Source organism: Puma concolor, chromosome B2, assembly GCF_028749965.1.
Source record: "Puma concolor isolate L17-30 chromosome B2, mPumCon1.1.hap2, whole genome shotgun sequence".
Lineage (NCBI taxonomy): Eukaryota > Metazoa > Chordata > Mammalia > Carnivora > Felidae > Puma > Puma concolor.
The window spans coordinates 126,404,510-126,425,546 of NC_141671.1; the positions used below are offsets into that span (position 1 = coordinate 126,404,510).

A 21,037-nucleotide genomic window follows, 5' to 3' on the forward strand; every position below is an offset into this window, starting at 1 on the left:
TGTGATAGGAAGACCAAAGCATGGGGAATGCTCATCTAAGGAATTCAATAATTTATTATGATCTTGCCCAATTCTTATAATACGCATTGCTCTAGAATTAACAAAAAATGGAGAGGCACCTGGGTGGCTCAGTCAGTTGAGTGTCCGACTTTGGCTCAGGTCATGATCTCACTGGTTGTAGGTTCAAGCCCCACGACGGGCTCTGTGCTGACAGCTCAGAGCCTGGAGCTGCTTCCGATTCTGTGTCTCCCTCTCTCTCTCTGCCCCTCCCCCGCTCATTCTCTGTCTCTGTCTCCCTCAAAAATAAGTACACATTAAAAACAACTTTTAAAAAATGGACATCCCTGCCCATTCTGCATCAGAACCCTGTATAGGCTCATTTTTCCGTGTCTGTGCACCTGTACTAGACGGATAACCCCTCTGAAGGAAGGATCATGTCCTATGTGCCCGGGGCTTCCTGGAGCAAAAGCAGAGCCTGGCCATATCTTCCTTCCTTCTCTTCTACAGGTGAGGAAGTAAACTCTATTCACCTGCTAAAAATTCTTATGTCCCCTCATTTGATGGGCCTGACCTGTGTTTAGAACACAACCTGAGAGAGGAACTAAAATATGAGAAGCGGAACAGAACACAGGACTAAATAGCTCAGAGGATCAGAAAAGCTTTATTAAATGCTGGCTTAGTGCTGGAGACACAGAGAGAAACAAGAAGACTGTGCTCACACTCGAGTTTCTGGGGGGGGATATAGAGAGAGGTAAAATGAGAATTACAGGATAATGAGAGCAAATGATTTGGGGTAACACAAGCGTGCCATGGTATAGAGCAGCAGTCTTTGAACTGGAGTGTGCGCCCCCAGGGGGTAGCAAGACTTCTAGGGGCGCGTGGACATAGTTCAGAATAGATAGTCAGATTCTCAACATCCATGTTTCTTTCTTCTTCTTAAAGCTGATCTGCTTGAGAACCTCCTTTTGGTAAAAGTAAAATGTTGCGTTTCTTTTCAAACATAAACAATATTCTCACATTGAGAGGAAAAGCTGTGGAGATACTGAAGTGACTTTGGAGGGCTAAAGAAAAAAAAAATTACGGTATATAAAATTCCCAGTTGTTGAAGAAAAGCTTGCCCTTGCATTTTTTCCCCCCAAAGGATGATGATGACGGCTGCCAATAAGATGAAAACTTAAGCTCCGTATGTATCCATCATGTCACGTTTTAATAGAAACCTGCCGTTTACAATACATAAGAAATGACAACCTTCGCCACTATTTAAGTTTATGATGAAAAATTGCAGAATAGCACATGGAAAACACGCAAAGCGGCACATGGTTTTTAAGTGATCTTAGGCGGGGCGCCTAACTTTCCTTTCGGGCTCAAGTCATGATCTCACAGCCATGGGATTCGGCTCCCCCATCAGGCTCCGCGTTGGACGTGACGCCTGCTTGGGGTTCTCTCTCCCTCGGCCCCTCCCTCCACTGGCGTGCTCTCTTTCTCTCTCTCTCCCTCTCTCTCAAAAATAATAAAAAAATAAATAAATAAACTTTAAAATGATTTTAGGTGATCAAAGCAAAGATATTTGAAGATCATGCGGGAAAAGGATGAATATCTACATGAACCACCAGGATTGGGCGACGAACGGGAAGGTACAGTTGGTAAAGGTGGACCGGAGGAGACGGTGACCGAACGGCTTGGAAGGGCGAATGGTGGCTGCCATGGTGGAGCATGGGAGAACTTGCTTGAGGGGGGCCAGCATGTGCCACACCTCAGAGGCAAAGGAGAGCCTGGAACGTTTAGGTAGGACAGTCATACAGCGTAAACACAGGCAAATGGTGGAAAATGAGACGGGGAAGGAAGGTAGAGATTCACCTGAGGAAAAAACTACCTACCTTAGCAAAGCCACCTCATTCTCTTTGTCACGAGTCGGGGCTCAGGGTGGTGGTTGAAGTGGGCTTGAGCCCCGTGAACCCCAGCCCCCTTCCTATTATCTGCAAGACGTTAGATATATGGTCCTCTGGTCTTTGTTTCTGTATCTGCAAAACGAGGAACATTCAGGGTACTTTCTTCATAGAGCTGTTCTAAAAATTAAATAAAGAAAACCTACCATAACGCATTTGGCACGGTGCCCGTTAACATAATAAGCACTAGGAAAAATTGGCTGTTTATATTATTTCTAACACCTTAACCTGATATTATGATCCTCTGCTTCGAATCTTTGAATTATTACCTTTTTGCCCTCAGTCTACAAAGCCAAACTCTCTAAAGTTATCTGAACCTCCCCCTCCCTATTTTTTAGTGGAAACACCTATCCAGCCCTCTCCCCAGAAAAGAAGTGAGAGAAGTGATGAAGTAACATCACCATGAGCAAGTTAAACTGTCACAGATGATGCTGCGTGAAAGGGCCTGGTGACCTCCTCTAAGTCAGGAAATCAGGGACTCTGTCCCTGCACCCAGCTCTGTCCCCCCACCACCTCTCTGCTGTCCCAGTCTCATGCTCCGTGCAGTTAAGGCCTGGGATGTCAAATCTTCGATGAACTCATTCTAAAATGATGCAGTAGGGGCGCCTGGGTGGCGCAGTCGGTTAAGCGTCTGACTTCAGCCAGGTCACGATCTCGCGGTCCGTGAGTTCGAGCCCCTGCGTCTGGCTCTGGGCTGATGGCTCGGAGCCTGGAGCCTGTTTCCGATTCTGTGTCTCCCTCTCTCTCTGCCCCTCCCCTGTTCATGCTCTGTCTCTCTCTGTCCCAAAAATAAATAATCGTTGAAAAAAAAATTTTTTTTTAATTAAAAAAAAAATAAAAATAAAATGATGCAGTAAAGAGGCAACATCATCCAATTCTGAAATGACAAGCCTTTACTGAGGGATACTCAGTACAGTGAAATAGAGAGAGGGAAGTTAACGAGTGATTTTGAAATATGTGGTTGGAATTGCCCCAGTCAAAATATCTTTTGGTTCCTTTTTGCTCCTTTTTTTTCCTATTTTATTTTATACTCTTTGAGGGAGAAGCTTTTCAGATGGGAGCAGAGCAGCCATTATCATTAGACTTATCGTATGTTTCAATGTTGCCTCCCTACTTTCCTCTCTCTGCTGGCCGGGAGAAGGCTATTGGCTTTGTCTCACAGATGGCTAGAAGGCCTGGAACCTGGCATGTGTAATGTCCTGACCCTAATCACAGTTCTCTGCATGTATGCTCAGGCACAAGTGTGTGTGTGTGTGTGTGTGTGTAAGGAGGGGTTTCCGCGGAAAGTGGCAGAACTCATCTCTGCCCCAACAAACTTCATATGTCACCCATGATACTCAGACTATGACAATAAACACAGAGAGGCAGAGGACACGTTTCAGATACATCCTGGGAGTCTAATCTAAAAAAAAAAATAATTCCCGATTAAGTGAAACAATCAGGGAAAATAGATATCTAAGAAAATGCCCGTATCTCTAGCTTTGGTGACTAAATGGATAGCTATACCATTCACTGAGACAGGAATTATGGGCTTAGTGATTTAACTTATATATTTGAGGTCCTTCCACAAGATAGTTAAATGGAGAATGTTAGTAGGCAGCTGGATATATGGGTCTGAAGAACAGGTATGAGATCAGGGCTTGGGGTACTGAATTGGTTGTAATTAAAACTTCTAGCTATTGACAAGCTTGCCCAGGTAGAGTAGATGATGTTGAGAAAAGAAGAGCTAAGACAACCCTATGAAATTGCATCGTGTAAAGATAAGAAGCCACAAAAGAATCGACAGAAGGTTAGAGTGAAAACCCCAGAGAATATTATCTGAGTAGCTAATAGAAAAACGACAGTCAAATGTGAAAGAGGTGGCAAACAGGACTCATTCATTCACTGATTCATTCATTCATCAAACAACGGATGCCTAATATGTGCCAGAGATTGTTCTAGATGCTGAGGACAGAGGTAAATATGAAACCATCTTGCTCTCAGGGAACTTTGTTTATTGAGTAAGACAGAAAGGAAAATATACACTTACAATATAAGATATAAGGAATAAATGAGGGTGTCCTGTGATGACATGAGCACGACTGGGCCTCAGGGACAGCAGTTTCAGTGGAGTGACAAGGGCAGATATAAGCTTATGCAGCTGTTGCATTTAGGAAACTTGGTTCTCAGCAAATAAGACACCGAGAGTGATAACTAAGGATGAATACGGGTGGGGAGAGGTGTTATTTTTGGAGATAGAAAGAAATAACGTGGGTTTATTCGGGAAAGGGAGAGATAAGAAATCAGAAATAAGGGAGAGGGCAGGTGGGGAGGAAATTGGATTCCAGAGTACAGGTGGACCCAGTAGCCCTATAGGGAAGGAAAGCCTGTCTCTCTTAGAGATAGCTATCCAGAAGAGAATGGATGGATGAATGGACAGATGGGTGGATGGATGGACGGGTGGGCAGATAAACTTTGAAACCAGAATGATTGTGTTTTAAGTGCTAGAAATGACCAATCAGTAGATAGAATTATTAATCACATCTTTCCTCCCCCCCATTCATGAAAAAAAAAAAAAACAACAGTGAGTAAATGGATTCACTTGAATGAGCCACCTCAAAGACCTTTCAAAGAATCTCATCAACTTTGCTGGAAATACTTTAATCAGCAGCCTGATACGTGGGAACTGGGTCTGTGGGGCTCTGCTGGGAAGTGTTTGACTGCCTGGGCCACAGTTCTCCCGAAGAGGGGGGCTTTCTCATATCAGCAACCATGAGGCACAAAGGTCACCAGGCCCGAGGAAGCAATACATCCCTTTCCTCCCCACACGTTTCCTCTGTCACATTAGCACTCAGCCCTTCTGCTGCTACTGCTTCCTCGAAACTTGTTCCTTGAAGGTCACCGATGACATCTTTATTGCTAATTCAAATGGCCTTTTCTTCCACCTTGTTCTCATCATCCCCCATAGTCTATTGTTTATCCAAGTCATTTCAGTGTCTCTGACACAGCTGACCTCTTTCTGAAACTCTCCCTGGCTTCCATGATACTGCAGTACTGTGATTTTCCTCTGACTTGTGAGTAAAGGGTAATTCCTAGAGGATGGAAAAAGAACGTTGGCAGTGTAACTCAATGAAGGATGTATTTGTGCTTGTCCTCGGGATGGTTGCAAGGCCCAGCAAAATCTGACCTCCTCCTCGGCGAATCTGCACTCGCTCCATTCCAGCCACACTGTCCTCTCTGTCCTGCGATCTCAGCAGACACACCTTTAGCATCTTCTCTGCCTGCTGTGCTCCCCTGTGATAGCCCTGTGACTCACTCCTGCGCTTCTGTGTATCCGTTTCCTACATGTTTCTGAGACTATTCAATTCTGCTCAGAAAGTTACGAAAACCAATGAGAAGGCTAAAACTCCTAAGATACGCTAAATATAGTAAGGATCCTATGAGACATGTTAAAGATAAACTGAAAGTGAGATATATGATTTTTGAAGCATGGGCTGATCAAAAGTGTTATTTCTACAAAGAAAGGGATGGAAGGACCAAGTAGCCAGGTACTGATCATGTCACCTGGAGGTTGATAGCTACGTAATCTCAAATTAGCCACCCCTTGGCGATATGCGTTATGGTCCCCACTCTGGTTCCACATGTTTTCTGCCCAAGAGAACCAGAAAAAGCTCATCGCTGCTCAACAGGCTAGTACATGAGCCATAGCTCTTGGCCAAGAATACTTAGTCCGGAGTCTCTCTGATATTGGTGCCAGGCACTTTCTATCTGCTGAGGCTCTGGGTTAAGTTCAAGTCCGGTCCTTATAACCTCACTCTGAGAGAGAAGGCTTCTGGGGGGAGGAGTATTAATATTGCATAACCCGGGACTCCCATATTGTAAGCCTCCTACCTTTATACATTTCCGTAAGTATGTTAACCTATACCATTTCTTTCCTTCTGCTGCTTTCCATGTGTTTCACTTTGATCTGATAATTTAGATGACTGAAGCATCTGAATTTGGCCTGTGAACCTTTCTGTTCCACCACAGAATAGCTGCCCTGGTACTTGCAGGTTCCCACCGGGTCAAGGTCATTTCCCACAACAACCGTCTCCAAGTCTTTGTTTAAATGTCACCTTCTCAACGAGGCCCACCCTGACCACTCTATTTAAAGTTGCAGTTCCCATGACCAACCCCCTTATTCGACTCTCTTGGTTTTTTGTCCCCTTAGCAGATAGCATTTTCCAATATCTGTCATTTACTTATTTATTATGTTCATTGCTTATTGTCTGCATCTCCCACAGAATATACATCCTGTTGGGTTTTAAAATTTTTTTTTTTCAACGTTTATTTATTTTTGGGACAGAGAGAGACAGAGCATGAACGGGGGAGGGGCAGAGAGAGAGGGAGACACAGAATCGGAAACAGGCTCCAGGCTCCGAGCCATCAGCCCAGAGCCCGACGCGGGGCTCGAACTCATGGACCGCGAGATCGTGACCTGGCTGAAGTCGGACGCTTAACCAACTGCGCCACCCAGGCGCCCCTCCTGTTGGGTTTTGTCTGTCATTCAGTGATAGACCGCATTCATAAAACAGTGCCTGAAAAATAATAATCACTCAAAAACAGTTGTGTGGAGTTGTACGAGTTAAGGAAATGGTGTAAGTGCTGGGGTATACAGGTTAGTGCTCACAAAGGTGTGAAAGTCAGCATCAATGGCAGCGTTGAACAACAACCACGATGACAAGTTTATAGCGCACAGTCACAGGAAAAGGCTAAACAACCAAGGGTAATTTCAGTGGAGAAGACAGGAATGCAAGGAAAGTCTAATAACAATCTTTGGATGTGTAGGAAAATGTCGAGGGGAGGCTTAGCTTTTGTCTCCTCTATCTAGTGGACTACTAGAAGAAATAGTAGATTTATAACAGGTTTTATCAAATTAATTTTTTGAGAACACCTCTTTCTAAATTTCGCTGCAAATGCCACCGCTCATAAGGGCTAAAGAGACAATTAAGCAAAGCAAGAGGAGAGCAATAGAACAGGTCGCGGTATGGATCTTGCTGAACTGGAAAGCCCCCTCGCCCATGAAAAGAGACACCAACCCCTCCTTGACTTCAGTCAAAAGTTGAGATACAAGAACGTAGGCCCAATGTCGCCATATTCAGGCATGTTAGGAATCCAAATTCTTGTGTTTTGTTTTTTTTTTAATTTCTTGATTTGCACAACTCTGAGCTGGACAAAACACACTATTGTGGCCTGACAGTGTAGGACATCTGGATTATATTCCAGACCCTCTGCCTCCCTTCCCAACTGATGTGACTCGTTCTCAGCATGGGTCATCCGCTCCTGTTGGCCGCCTCTACCCTGTACTCGCAACACCTTCGCACAGCCATGCTGCTCCTCACAAGATTACCCTGGATGGAACTGAACCCACCCTTGCCCATCTTTCTATCCCATCTCTCTAGTTCTTCATTTCTTAAAGACACTCAGGTCAAGACCCACCATACCCCCAACAATTTCTCAATCACTCTGCGCTACAGCAGTGTGTCTTGTAATTTTTATGGCTTTTGAAATAAATCATCTACAGCCTCGGGACATTAGACACCTTTCCTATGTACCTGTGTTATTCCCCTAACTAGATCCTCAAGGGTTAGTGGCTGGCACCAGAGCATGCGCAGTTCTTGGTGTTGGAAAGATCAGGTTTAATCTGGCCTTTGCCACCTACTATTAATGTGACACTGAGCTAGTGACATGAACCCTCAACCTGTTTTTTCACCTATGGAATGCAAATAATACCTCTTCATAGAGATCCTGCAAAATTTAAATTAGATGAATAAAAAGTGGACATTCTCAATGGATAGAAATGTGTCTGGTACATAATAAGAATGCCACCAGCCTTAACTGTTTTCATTTCTATTAAAAATTTTTTCTACTCTTGATGTAAATGTCGCAGGCACTTTTATTCTGTTTCAGTAATTTTTCTTCTCCATTTCACCAGAATGTCGGCCACAGTCCCCACGCACTGTTTCCATGGCCCTGTGAGTCTTTATGAACATCCCTATTCCCTAAAGAAACAGGTGCAGGGCTGGGCCAAGCCCTTGAAGCCAACAGGATGGGGAACAGCACATCATCTTTGGCAAAGTTAGCAGCCACTCCCATAAATCAGATTCTCTCGAACTAACAATTTCTGATAATTGAGTAGTGATTTTCTCAGAAACATCTTGTTCTTACTGTACAATGGCAAAAAAAAAAAAAAAAAAAAAAAGTTTTCCATGACATGAATGTTAACTATAACGCGGTGGAATTGAACATGCTTGAATATGGAAGTCAATTTCAAGATGCTCTCTACAAAATGACTTGTGAAAGAATTGTACCAAGAATATTTGTCAATGGACCTTTTACTGGAGGTGCAACTGACACTCTTAGTCATCAAAAAGAAGGGAAATTGCTTCCACTAGTTCATCATTATTATTTAAAAAAAAAAGTAAAGGGCGCCTGGGTGGCTCAATTGGTTAAGCGTAGACTTCAGTTCAGGTCATGATCTCATGGTTCATGGGTTCGAGCCCTGTGTCAGGCTCTGTACTGACAGCTCAGAGCCAGGAGCCTGCTTCACATTCTATGTCTCTCTCTCTCTGACCTTCCCCCACTCACGCTCTGTCTCTCTCTCTCCCTCTCTCTCAAAAATAAAATAAACATTAAAAAAAATTTTTTTAAGTAAGAGGGAAGAATTTTAGTGATGTAGGTACTTATAACATTGCTAGTAAAATGTTAGTGATTTAAAAGGATAATCCCTGGGGAGCCTGTTAAGGCATTATATAAGCGTCTAACTCTTGATTTCAGCTCAGGTCATGATCTCATGGTTCTTGAGTTCAAGACCCACATAGGACTCTGCATTGACAGTATAGATCCGGTTTGGGATTCTCTTTCTCTCTCCTCCTCTGCCTCTCTCTCTCTCTCTCAAAATAAATCAATAAACTTAAAAAAAACTCAAAAATGGTAATGCCCAATAATGCCTTTTGAATATTTGAGGATGCTTTAAAAATGTAAGTTATCTTCATGAAAAAGTTGTAAAACTCATGAACAATAAATTGCTGTGGAAATCTCAAAAATGAACAAACAAAAAGTCTTACTGTTTTGTACACTCTATGGTCCTGGTATAAGTTTTTGCTCAACAGAACATTCACAATAAATTTATGTTGATTTGTTCCATACAGAGAACATTAACCTGGCTCTAATAAAGGCATTTATGCCTGGATTTAATACTTAGAGATTTCTCACAGGGATTTGAAGAACACACATTTCTCTGATGATCCAATGTGAGTTTTGCTCATAAACGGGACACCAAGATGAACAAAACTTTCAGGATTTCCTTCATTCCTGCAGTTAGAGTTTATCTAGAGCACTTGTTCTCGTATGGAACAGTGAAGACAAGTTTGCTCCCCCGAAGTCACTTGGCAATGTCTGGAGACAGTTTTGGTTGTCACAACTGGGGAGACAGTACAGGAATTTAGTGAATACATGCCAGGGATGCTGCTAAATATCTTGCAATGGAGAGGACATCCTTTCGCCCTCCCCCTCCCCAAAAGAGAATTATCTGGCCCACGATATCATTACTGTTAAGGTTGAAAAACCTCAACCTAAAGATTTTCAATGCTTGAGGCAATCACCACTCCTACAATCTCTCCCTTTCCAGAACTCTCTGCTATGCTAAATTCATTAGACAAAGGAGAGCAAGTAGCTGGGGTTAACAGTAAGCCAAGTAAGTAGTGGGTGGTCCATGGAGAATCAAAGAGCCAACTCTAAAAGAATTCTTCTCAGCTCTCGGACTCTAAGTTGTGTTCAACTGGTGGCAGGCTTTTCATTTCTGCGGCACCAAGGCATGGCTGCCTGTGTGTGTCTGATTATTCTCTTCTTGAATAATCTTTTATTTCTTCACTCAATTAAACATGGAAACCAACGTGTGAAACCTCTTTGAAGGATACTAAATAAAGTCCTAAGTACAAGCTGATAAGTATGCTAATGTAAGACTCACTTAAAAGGACTAGAGCCCTTTGTAAAATGTAAATTCATTCTCATAGTTTCCCAAAGAGACAGATGCTTTTATAAGAAGGTCAAATGTCTATCTTATACTCACACTTCAAGGCTGTGAATAAATGTGGTTACAGCACTGGTTTCCTCTCTCGGAAATTTCCTACATCGGTTGCTTGGTTATTTCCTTTTCTTTAGTTAAATATAATCTAGCTGAATGTGGCCTTTTTTCTTTGTTCTTTTCCTTTTCCCTTTCATTGTCTCCCTTCTCTCCTTCCCTCCAGCCCACTTCCTTTTTTTTCTTCCTCTGTTACTTCCTTCCATATCCATTCCTTCTTTTCTTTTCAATTATAGGAATAAGAAGAAAAATTATTAGCTATGGTTCCTTTCTAGCTCTTTATCTTCTATCGAAGCTCTAGAAACAGGAATTAGTCATCCACTTAAAACAAAACCAGAAAACAAAAAAACATTGTGCTGCCATCTTGTGGTAAACTGAGATATTCAGCAAGTCAAATAAATGTAAAGTTCAGAATTAATGAAATGCCTAAAAATGCACAGCTGAGCAGTTGGGGCTCTAGTTAACTGAGATTTGATGTTATCTCATCTCATGGTTTGGCAGTGAGGGCCCCAACCTAAGGCTGCCTCAAGCCCCATATTCCTTACTGCCCTCAGGGCCTGTGATTTCTCCCAGGAAGAAGGCAAACTTACTGTTCCTAGACTGAGCCTGGAAAACACTGAGTATAGAAGAAAACCCTTTACATAGGTTTATGGCACGTTTTTGGTCTTTAGAAGGAACTTCTCAGGTATTGAATATTTGAGTTCTTTTCTCTCAAGCCGTCCATGGAGATTTAAGACCTACTGTATTAACATTGGGGGATTGCCCCGTTACGTCAGGATGTTCACATTATAACCTAGATGAGTAACCAGGAGTCAAATGGTTTGGGAAAGACAGAAAACAACCCCAAAAGTTAGTGAGATATTCTAAAGGTCAAAATAGTATCTGTTCAATGAAACAATGCAAATGATATTGCCTTATTGTAGCAGGGGAGGCACACGAAAAGTTGATATTTAATGAAAGCTCTACACAGTATGGATCCATCAGGTGATGCCAGGACCTCCAACTCAGCAGATCCAAAATGCAACGTGTTCATCCATTTCCCCAACCCAAGCCCTCCCACCCCCATCACCGCACGCACACACACACACACACACACACACACACACACACACACACAAACACTGCACCTAGAATATCTCTTTAAAATACAGACTTGATCATGTCCCTATCCCTAGAGTCCTTCCTTGGTCTCTCTTGTCCTCAGATTAAAGTATGAAATCTCCAACCCGTATCTGATTCCCTGTCCACTTCTCTAGCACCCTATGCCATCTATATTTGTCTACCTTTTTTTAAGAGAGAGAGAGAGAGAGAGAGAGAGAGAGAGAGAAACACGGAATGTGAAGCAGGCTCCAGACTCTGAGCTGTCAGCACAAAGCCCGACACGGAGCTCGAACCCACAGACCATGTGATCATGACCTGAGCTGAAGTCAAACGTTTAACCGACTGTCCCAGTATTTGTCTACTTATCTTTTCAGCGCTGTGCAGTCTGTCACCAGGTTGCTTCCCCTTCCCAACTGCACCTATAGTTCTCTCTTTTTAATGATCCTTACACTGGCAATTCCATTTTTCATCCCTATTTGTCCTGTTACAAGAGGGTAGGGGCTATGGGCATTTTAGTTGCTACATATTGAATGCTCAGAAATATTTATTTAACTTCCCTCTGAACGTGGTTTTCAGCAACAGTGAAATAAGGTAGGACTCTAGAGTGGGGAAGACTAGATCCCTTGCCACAGTTTCCAGATCAGAAACAGGCCCAGTGAGCCTGAGAAACTTGAAGTTCCCCTCACTTGTCTAATGGCAGACCTAGAATCAGAATCCAGTTATCCCAACAAGCAATTCCTAGGACTGTCCGGGAGAAGAGATGGAGAGGTGGAGTGCTTCCTTTGACACAAATATTGAGTGTAATAAAGAGGTTGAGGAATAAATGTATGTCTGGTCTGTGATGCCTCCATTAGTGTGAAGCATCTCCTATCTCCCTGTGCTTTGAGAGTTTACGCTGAGTTCTGTGGTTCTCTTTGGTCAGAAGGTTTCAGTAGTTCAATTCTAAGACTGTATCGTTGGAGAAGTTCACTTCAGAGTGGTTCTAATGTGGTCTGGAGAAAGGAAAGAAAGCAACCATGTATGTTTTCAGTTTTTACAGCCCCTTGATAAAACATTTGTCACTCTCCCCAACACAAAGATGAGGAAATTTCGGCCCAGAGAAGTGAAGTGACTTGGTTGGAAGCCCTGTGGGCAAACGAGCTGTGATGACTGAGGCCCTCAACAGTGGCCGTCTTTGTCTCCAGGGAGACCCTCAGAGCTGGAACTCCGGGTTCTTAGGTAACCCTGGGGGGATACAGAAGACATTCCTATTGTCGACTGTGAATTCATCCTTAGGAAAGAGCTCAAGTGGTGGTGTCCATTCCCAATCTGTGATATTGTGATTTATAATAAGAAATCTATGTATCCGGTCTTCCTCCCTGGTCCTGACACCTGAAACCCTTGTAAATGTTTGTTCTAAGAAGGCATCTTTTGTTCTAGGGAGTGGTTCTGGGAGGCCTCCTGGATGGCTGCTGGATGGAGGCTGGTCACCAGAAAGACCAGGCCCTGATTAGAAGCTTGAAATTTGTAGTCTCATCTCCTGCCTTCCACAATGGGGAGAGGGGCTGGAAATGGAGTTAATATTCCATCATGCCTACCTGAGAACGCTCCCATAAGATCCCAGTAGTAGGGGGTTCAGAGAGCTTCCAGGCTAGTGAACACATTCACACCAGGTGGGTGACACATCCCCATCTCCACAGGAACAGAAGCCCCTGTGCTCAGAACCCTCCCAGACCTCGCCCTATGTATCTCTTCATCTGGCTGTTCTTCTGTATCCTTCATCTTATCTCCTAATAAACTGGTAGGTATAAGTGTTTTTCTGAGTTCTGTTAGCTGTTCAAGCAAATAATGAACCCAAGGTGGGGAGGTCATGGGAACCTCCGATGTGTAGCCAAGTCTGTCGGAAGTTGTGGGTAGCCCAGGGACCTACTACTTGTGGCGGGAGGTGGGGTGGGGGCAGTCTCCTGGGACTGAACCATTAACCTGTGGCTATCTCTAGGTAGTGTCAGAATTGAGTTATAATGGAGGGCACACAGCTGGTGTTACAGAGAATTGCTCAGTGTGGGAAAACTCAACACACATTTGGTGACCAAATGTGTCAAGTGTTATGAGTGTAGTAGTCATGTGAGAGTAAAGGAGACATACAGGAGAGAAGACTGGGTGGTTCTCTTCTTCTTTTATTTTAATCTTTTTTTTTTAATCTATTTTTGAGAGAGAGCGAGCATGCAAGCAGGGGAGGGGCAGAGAGAGAGGGAGAGAGAGAATCACAAGCAGGCTCCGCATTCTCAAAGCAGAGCCAGACACAGGGCTCACTCTCACGAATTGTGAGATCATGACCCGAGCCGAAATCAAGAGTCCACGCTTAACCAACTGCGCCACCCGGGCGCCCCAGACTGGGTAGTTTTCTAGCTCACCATCACAGGCAGGAGCCAGACCATAAGGCAAACCATATTTATACAGACTTTGTTGGATTCTAGAAGCTCCGTAGTACGCCAATTTCAGTTATCTGTGATATATTTATTTGCCTTATATATTTGTGAGACACAATAAATCTTTTAAAATCAAAACCACCTGAGGACTTAGCTTCAGAGATGACTAGGAAGGGAGGAAGCTGGAGAGGAGGTAAGGTGGCCTGACCCTCAGGGGACAGTAGGGATCGGGAAAGCAGGCTGAGTCACTGGAGCCTACAGTAAAGGAAGAATGAAAGAACCCAGAGGTGCATGTGTGTCTGAAAAACAAAAAGCCTGGTCTGAGTAAGAAGTAGAGAAGCTGTGCAAGGTTCTCTGGCAGGTGCAGGGTCAGTGATGGTAGAACTAGGGTTCACACCTATATGGGAACAACTAGTAAACCTCTCACAACCTGTTTCCTATAAAGGGAGGCTTGGTGGATGCCAGATCTGCTACGTGACTGGTGTACTGACCGTAAAGGGTCAGGGTCATTTGAGCGCATGATTGTTTCTGTTCAAGGCCACAGGGACGGTGACATCTGATAAAGCTGCAGCAACCTGTCACTAGCACTCTTCAAAACTGAAGATTGCCGGTCTCCCAGCCTGGATGACCGGTACAAGAGTGAAAGAAAATAACTTTAAAGAAAATAACGTTTGAGGCACTCCAGTATCAACCTTTCTGCTACCCCAACCTCCAAGAAAGCATTAGAACTTGGTCCCACAACGCGGCCTCCCCTCTAGAGATAAAACCTCCCTGCGTCTACTCAATGCCCATGCCACTTTCTCTCTTCCTTATGCTTCCCTGGTAAAACCCAATCCTGGTTAAATCCAACCCTCTGTCCCTCTGTGCCTGCAACCCTGCAGCTGTACATGGCTGGAAAAACCACTCAGTGATGGCTGCTGATCTTATTTTAAATTCACGGCAGCAGAGGTCTAAGGTTCTCTTAGGCCCCTAGTAGCCGAAGCCATTCTATCGTATTTCCTTAGCCAGCTCACCCTTGGGACCTTTTAGATGGCTGTCGTACCCCTCTTCTTCTCTCTTCAACCTTCCGTCACATTCTCTCCCTTCCTGATTCTCAGCTGAGTGCTTCGTTTCCCATTTCATGGTGCAAGTTGAAGTAACCAGAAGAGAAATCCCACACACTGCCACTTCTGCATCCACCCACCTGTTTCTCTTGCCAAATACTTTGCCTCCTTCTGGAACTCTGGGCGAACAGTCTGTGGTCCGATCTAAGGCCAGCTTGTACACTGTGTCCCATGTCTTTTCACCTACTGGAGAACACCATTATCCCTTTATCTTACTCATCGCTCACCTCCTACCTCTACTGGATCAGTCCCATCAGCATTGACACACGTTGTCGTTATCACTCCTGTCGTGCGCGCGCGCACACACACACACACACACACACACACACACACACTTTGAAATTCCCTTTCTCCTCTAGCCATTATCCCATTTCCTTTCTTTCTTTTATAACAAAACGCCTTAAAAGCATTTTTAATACTTTGTGATCACTTCCCCTCCCCTCATCCTTCCTGGAACCCACTGCAGCCGGGCTTCTGCCTGACCATTCCATTGAAACCACCCCTGCCAAGGTCGGAAACTTCCACGTGATTAAGCTCAATGATCACTTCACAGTCCTCTTGTCTGATCTGTCAGCCGTGTCTGCTGTTCCTTTTCTACCTTCTTGAAACACTTACTTCACTTGGCTTGCAGGCATAACTTCTTCATTTTCCTCCGAACTCGTTGGCCTCTCCTTCTTAGTGTCCATGGAGCTCATCCCCCATACACCCAGCCGCTGGATGGTGGAGTGCCCCGGGGCACAGTCCTCTGACCTCTTTTACACTCTGTCAGTCCGCCTGCACCTTCTATGTGAACTTAGCTTTCAAAGTCACTGTAGGCCAGCGACTCCCACACTGACAACGCTAACCAGACCTCGCCTCTGAATTCCAGGCTCCTAAATCTACTTGTTGCATAATGGATCTATGGATGTATGTCTCTGATAATCCATAGATCACAGTTCTTCTCTGCTTGGCCTCCAGAATCTCTCTGTGAGGGAAGCCCAGCTCTTCCATTCAGTAGACTTACGTGCAGGAAAGTGTTGACATATCAAGTCTGACTGCTATTATCAGAAAGGCCTCCTCACAAGGTTGGGCTTTGGTTGACATCTAGAAGCTGGGATATCAAGAGTGTTCCCTCATTTGATACTAGCTGGGAAGGAGCAGCCTACGGGAAGCTGGGCAGAAGCTGCCTATGAGCCCCCAACAAAAACCCTGGGCAGGGAGTCTCTAATGAGCTTCCCTGGAAGCTGTTCTTTGTTCATGTTGTCACAACTCATTGCCAGAGAAACTAAGTACATCCTGGGTGACTGTGTTGGGAGCAGACTCTTGGAAGCTTGTGCCTGGTTTCCCCATAACTTTATCCCATGTACCTTTTCCCTTTGTTCATTTTGCTTTGTATCTTTTCACTGTAATAAGTCATAGCCATGAGTATGACTATATGCTGAGTCCTGTGAGTCATCTCAGCAAATCCCTGGCACTGGGGGAAGTCTCTGGAATGCTCAATATACACATATCTCTGGGCAAGTCACGCCATCTTCCTGTGCCTTTGTTTCCTCAAAGTGGGAATAACCCACTTAGCTTCTGTAAAGTGGGAATAACCAACTCATAGGGTTGTTGTGAGGACTGAATGAGCTAATACATGTAACGAACTTAGAACAGTGCCTGGCTTATGGTAAACAGCCAGAAATATCATGTTATTTCAATCAGAAGTGTCCAAGAATGTACAATTAGATAATATAAGTCCCAGAGTAAAACCCTGAATATCTCTGATTTTGTTTTGTTGTTGTTGTTGTTGTTTGTTTGGTTTTTTTTTTGGGGGGGGGGTCTTACTGTGAAAGTTATACTCTTGTCATATTGCAAACATTTAAGTTCCTGGGGACTCTGCGTTTGAATACATTCACCTATCTGGAGTAATCCAATTCTGTAAGCCATATATTGGTTTCCCTACAGAAAAAAGTGATTAGAAGTTCATCAGTCAGTTTATTTTCCTAAATAGTCACATAAGTATATGACACATTGAGTCCGTTAGAATATAACTTCAAGACATTTTGTTGACTATGATCTATTGAACGTTTTTATTCTATAAGGCATTGTACTAGTAACATAGGTCAGAGATAGTTGTTTAAGAGCTTACACATTTCTAGCAGTCTTCGATTTCTCTTACTAAGCATTTGTGAAGGCTACTCTCTGCAAAGCTCTATAAAGGCACCGTGTTGCTGGGAAAAGCCATTTTGTGTTTCAGACTGTGACTAATGGACCTTCCCACTTAGCAAATAGAAGCTACCAGCCTGCTCCCTCCAGACTGCAGAAAATTCTAGGTAGAAGGACTTCTAGTTCATTTCTCAGATACACACACACACACACACACACACACCCCTTCACACACAAAGCAGAGGAGTAAAACCCATCAATCCTGATTAAGCTTGCATTGCTGCACCACAAATTCTGTCTCTCGGGTCTTTCTTCAGAGCCCTCTCTCATCTTCTCGGTCAAGACCAGGAATGACCCATCTTTTCACTTCTCCACGTAAAGCATTTGAGAATATTTACTGACTCAAAAACCTGTTCTCCAGAGGCACCTGGGTGGCTCAGTCCCTTAAGCATCTGGCTCTTGATTTCGGCTCAGGTCATGATCTCACTGTCGTGAGATCGAGCCCCATGTCAGACTCCACATCGAGCGAGAAGGGGATTCTCTCTCCCTCTCTTTCTCTGCCCTTCCCCCCACAAATAAATATTAAACATTAAAAAAAAGCCCACTTATTCTCTGGGGAAGCCTTGTCAATGTGACCGTTTCTTTATGCCCTCAAATAAGGAGCCCCAATCTATGAGGTGCCTTTTACTCCTGGTTCCCTTTTTCTATTTCTCATGCGGTAAGCAGGTAATTGGGTTCCCAGAACCTGGGCTGTGGAATCAGTCTGTAGGAGCCCTTCAGTTCTGACTATAGTCAGTAGGGGGCACCTGGGAAGAGAAGAAGGGAGGGCAAGTGTCCACCCTCAGATGGCGCTGTTTACCAAACACCAGCATTTTCTCATCTTGAGAAGGAAGATGCCACTGAGGTTTGAGTTTAGAATACAGTGTTTTGTGTAACGAATCAAAGACAACTTTTTACTGCTCCTAGAAGGTCCTGATTCTCGCCCTCCTCCACCTCTGTTTATTCTCAGCATAACAGCCAGTTATTCTTTAAAAACTTAAGTCCAGAAGCGCCTGGGTGGCTCAGTCGGTTAAGCATCCGACTTCGGCTCAGGTCATGATCTCGCAGTTCATGAGTTCCAGCCCCGCGTCGGGCTCTGTGCTGACAGCTCAGAGCCTGGAGCCTGCTTTGGATTCTGTGTCTCCCTCTCTCTCCGGCCCTCCCCTGCTTGCACTCTGTGTCTCTCTCTCTTTCAAAAATAAATAAACATTAAAAAAAATTTTTTTTAAACAAACAAAAAAAACCTAAGTCTGAACACATCACATCTGTGCTCAAAGCCTTACAACGGCTCCAAATCTTAGTTTGAGTAACAGCCAAAGGCTTAGGGCAGCTACAAGTCCCTGGATGACCTGGCCCCCACTTACCCCGACCTCATCTCCATCTTGCTCATTCTGCTATAGCCCATATGGTTCTCAAACACACCAGGCATGTTTCCTGTCTGTCTTCAGCTCAGCTGTTTACTCCTCCTGGATCTCCTCCCTCAACACACACGTGGTGGTGCCCTCACTCCTTAATGTTGATGTTCAACCCAGGAACTTCTGATTCATTTCACCCTGCTTTACTTTTCTCCACGGCTCTTGTCTTCATCTGACACACTATCTATTCACTCGATTATTTGCTTATTGTCACTCTTCCTGGGTAGAACGGCAGCTTCAGAATGAAAGAGACTTTGCCTGCTTTGTTCATTGCTCAGTCCCCAGTACCTACAACAGTGCAGGTCCGTGATAGGTACTCAGGAAGTCTTTACAACATGAATGAATACATGAATGAATATCCAAACACTAACAAGTTACACAATTTAAGTCCTGTTTCACAAATTGATATGCAAGCACTGAGTCTCCAAAACAGGACAAGAAAACAGATCAGTGAAAAAGCCAGAGGAAAGTTAACATTCCTTGAGAATGCCTTTGTGTATAGAACCTGAAGTCTCTTTCAAAATTGAGTTGGTGGGGCACCTGGGGGGCTCCATTGGTTAAGAGTCTGACTGTTGACTTTGGCTCAGGGCATGATCTCACTGGGAGTTCCAGCCCTGCATCAGGCTCTGTGCTGACAACGCAGAGCCTGCTTGGGATTCTGTCTCCTTCTCTTTCTACCCCTCCCCCACTTCGTCTCTCTCTCAAAATGAATAAAAATAAACTTAAAAAAACAAAAAAACTGAGTTGGTAACAGAGTGTTAAAGGATCCTGAAATTCCTACAATGGGGAAGTCACAAGTCTCGAGAGATCCAGATTTACATAAGTACCAGGTGCTAAGGCCGGAAATCCCGAGCGCTAAATTCTTTCAGCTCAGCCAGTCTTCCCTGGAAAATCCATCTTACATTTGAGTTAAGGTCAAGGATTTGTCCAAGTGGGACAGATGTCAAATATGTTCTCCCATTGTCCCCATACTTGTCAGATAAAATCCCTCCATTTCTGTTTCAGAAATACAACAGTCGTAACTGCAGCATGGACATGACTTCGAGGATAGGTTTTGGCGGGGGGGAGGTGCAGAGATGGAAAGAACTGGAGAAACCGTGTCACAAGTCACAAAAAGAAATAGATGTCTAGTTCAGCGGTTCCGTCTGGTTCGTGAGCATTTATTAATCACCTTCAGAGTATCAGGCATCACGCTAGGCACAGAGTAATCAGGGATGAATTAGAAATGAGGTGTTAGAATAGACACATCAACAGATCATCATGTTAATAGGATGGGCTCAGTGCTGTGAGCAAGTCATGATGCAGTCAATGAGGAGGAGATTTCCCCAGTGCTGTTCTCTGTGCTCCAGACCAAAATGTCAGGTCCAAAGTTTTAAGTTTTATTAAGAAAAGCACAGACTTTAGAATCAGATCCGCCATGCAGGTGCCCCTAAGTCAAATTTTTAATAAGACTTTATGGTTTCAAAGCACCTAGGTTCACAGCAAAACTGAACTGAAATTGCAAAACGTTCCCCTGTACCCCTCTCCCTTACATGTTCATAGCCTCCCCTGCTGTCATCATCCCCCACCAGAATGGTACATTTGTCACAATTACTGAACCTACATTGATATGTCATAATGACTCCAAGTCCATAGTTTACCTTAGGGTCCCTCTTGGTGGCTTTGACAAATGTATAATGACATACACCCATCATTAGAGTATCAGGCAGAGTATTTTCGCTGCCCTAAAAAGCCCCTGTTCTATGCCTCTTCATCCCTCCCCCCGCAGCCCCTGGAAACCACTGATCATTTTACTGTCTCCATAGTGTTGCGTGTTCTAGAATGTCCTATAATTGGAATCATACACTATGGGGAACTTTTGGATAGAAAAATAACAAATCACTATGATGTACCTCTGAAACGAGTAGGATATCGTATGTCGATTATCCTTCAATAAACAAATAAAGTAAAATCCGAGATCATTTTTTAAAAAGAAAAAAAAAAAGATCCCGCTACACATAATACACTACCAACTATATTTGCTGAGTCCTGATTCTGAGGAAATTGGGTCTATCGTGTGAATTTGAAATGATAAAATTCTATCAATCAGAATATTTAATAAGAATACTGTTTTCCCCATCATATCAGAAAACCCAGTTTCCTGTTTAGAACGCACAACATAGTTGGTAACAGCGTGTCATGCGTACTGCTGGGTTTCTCCACTTCCTGTCCAGAAGGGAAGCTCAGGAAGTGTCTTGGTTTAAAACACGGTGCATCTCTCGTGGCGTGGGATCCTGAAATTTCACATTAGCTGATGAATTAGAGGCCGGTGTTTATTCCGGAAAGTAAAATCATTTTGTTGAAAATGAGTATGAGCATTACGTATCATGTCTTTAACGGCAGTTTCGTCTGAAGGCAAGAACAGCTTTCAACCAGATGTAACTAGTCATTTACAAAGGACTGTATACTTTTTCTTAGAGGAAAGTTATACCACATTCCTGGTTCGTCTTTGTCCATCTGTGAACATTAACCAAGCTCAATAACAGCGCTCAAAGAAAAGGGTGCCAAGCTCTTGTGAACCGAAGGTCTCCCGAGGAGGTAGTAAGAAGATTGCAATTTAATGAGATACATTTACCTCATGGAACCCCAAAACATGGCAGTTCGTTCATGCACGTATTCATCCGTTTTTTAACAAATAATTTTGTAATGTTTTATTTTATTATTGAGATATAACATATTTTAGAGTGTATCATAAAAATTGCAGAGTTTTGCAAGTTAGGCAAATATATAAATGATACTGTATGTGAAACTGTATTGA

The 21,037-nt window shown here is 43.7% G+C and overlaps 1 long non-coding RNA gene across 1 annotated transcript; it reads right to left on the reverse strand.

Moving 5' to 3' along the window:
• Window positions 1-642: 642 nt before the first annotated feature.
• LOC147581243 (uncharacterized) lies at window positions 643-19,990 on the reverse strand. The gene is made up of 3 exons (XR_015250878.1): window positions 19,881-19,990; window positions 1,878-2,021; window positions 643-1,031 (listed from the first exon to the last, which is right to left on the reverse strand). It is a non-coding gene; the product is annotated as an uncharacterized LOC147581243 (long non-coding RNA).
• Window positions 19,991-21,037: the final 1,047 nt, after the last annotated feature.